This window comes from Echinops telfairi, unplaced genomic scaffold (assembly GCF_000313985.2).
Source record: "Echinops telfairi isolate 266 unplaced genomic scaffold, ASM31398v2 ScPeMD7_18;HRSCAF=68, whole genome shotgun sequence".
In the NCBI taxonomy this organism is placed as follows: Eukaryota; Metazoa; Chordata; class Mammalia; order Afrosoricida; family Tenrecidae; genus Echinops; species Echinops telfairi.
Window position 1 is genome coordinate 67,441,340 of NW_022103915.1, and position 1,504 is coordinate 67,442,843.

Sequence of the window (1,504 nt, forward strand, 5' to 3'; positions counted from 1 at the left end):
ATGAGACTATTAAAATTACCATGATTTATAAATAAGTAAATAAAATTACCATGACACTAATAACAATGAGTATAAGGAAGAAGAAAATGTTCTAAAATTGATTGTGGTCATGATTATACAACTCTTCTTGATATGTTTGAACTATTGAATTGTATGAGATGTGGAAGAACTGCCAATAAAACTTTAGAAAAAGAAATTACAATGTCTGGGTCAGGCACATCTTAATCTGCAATGTAAAATCTTTGGTTTTTAACACATTAAAAAGGTCTTGTGCAGAAAATGTATCAATTTTAAACCATGGTCAAGACTGTGATCTATCTCAGGTCCTGATACTAGAGTTAAAACTGACACGTCCCAGATGATAAATGGTTTACCAAAGTCACAATTTCATTAACAAAATAATTTTAAATTTACTATTTTGAAGCTAAAGAATTTCAACCAAAATGTCTGATAAAATATATCTGACTATATTTATTGATGCCATAAATTCAGTGTACTTATCCACTATATTAAATAAATATTATATATAAAGGTTAGGACTACTAGTGCCACTGTGAGATAGCCATTGGGCTGAACCACCAGCTCAGCAATGCAATCCCACCAGCCACTAAGTGGGACAGAGATGTGGCCGTCTTCTCCATAAAGATTTGCAGCCTTGAACTCCTAAGGAACATTTCTGTGCTGACCGATAGGGTCCCTGGGTTTTGGAATAGACCCCACGGCAGTAGTTCTTGATTGTGGTATACAGTGTACATAAAGATCAGCACAAGAAACCTCCCTGGGATAATTTCTTGTTTTTATAGCTTGGTGCCCGCAAGTCTGTTCCAAGATGTAGTTGAGGGTTTCCTCTTTTTCCTTGGTCTTTACCAAGCACTGCCCCTCCTATTAACAGGTCCAAGTATGTGAGATGAACCAACCTTGCTTCTAAGGAGCATACTGGCTGTATTTCTTCCTAGACAAATTTGTTCTGACCAAACCCACTGCCATGGAGTCAATTTCACTTATAACCACTCTCCTTAGGGTTTCTGAGACTGGTAAGTTAGCACTGCAGACCTTGCAGTTAGCAGTTCAATGCTTATCTCACAGTGCCACCAGGACTTCTTTTTTTTTTTTAATCATTTTTTGGGGGGCTCATACAACTCATCACAATCCATATATCTATCCATTGTGTCAAGCACATTTGTACATTTGTTGCCGTCAGCATTCTCAAAACATTTGCTTTCTACTTGAGCCCTTGGTATCAGCTCCTCAATTTTCCCCCTACTTCCCCGCTCCCTTTCCCTCATAAACTCTTAATAATTTATAAATTATTATTATTTTGTCATGTCTTACACTGTCCAGTGTCTCCTTTCACCTACTTTTCTGTTGTCCGCCCCCCAGGGAGGGGATCATATGTAGATCCTTGTAATCCATTCCCCCTTCCTACCCCACCTTCCTTCCACCCTTCTGGTATGGCCAATCTCACCACTGGTCCTGAAGGGATCATTTGTCCTGGATTCCCTGT

The 1,504-nt window shown here is 38.5% G+C and overlaps 1 protein-coding gene across 1 annotated transcript in view; it reads right to left on the minus strand.

Moving 5' to 3' along the window:
- MIA2 (MIA SH3 domain ER export factor 2) overlaps positions 1 to 1,504 on the minus strand; it is a 110,444-nt gene that overhangs the window by 82,411 nt on the left and 26,529 nt on the right. The window lies entirely within an intron of this gene.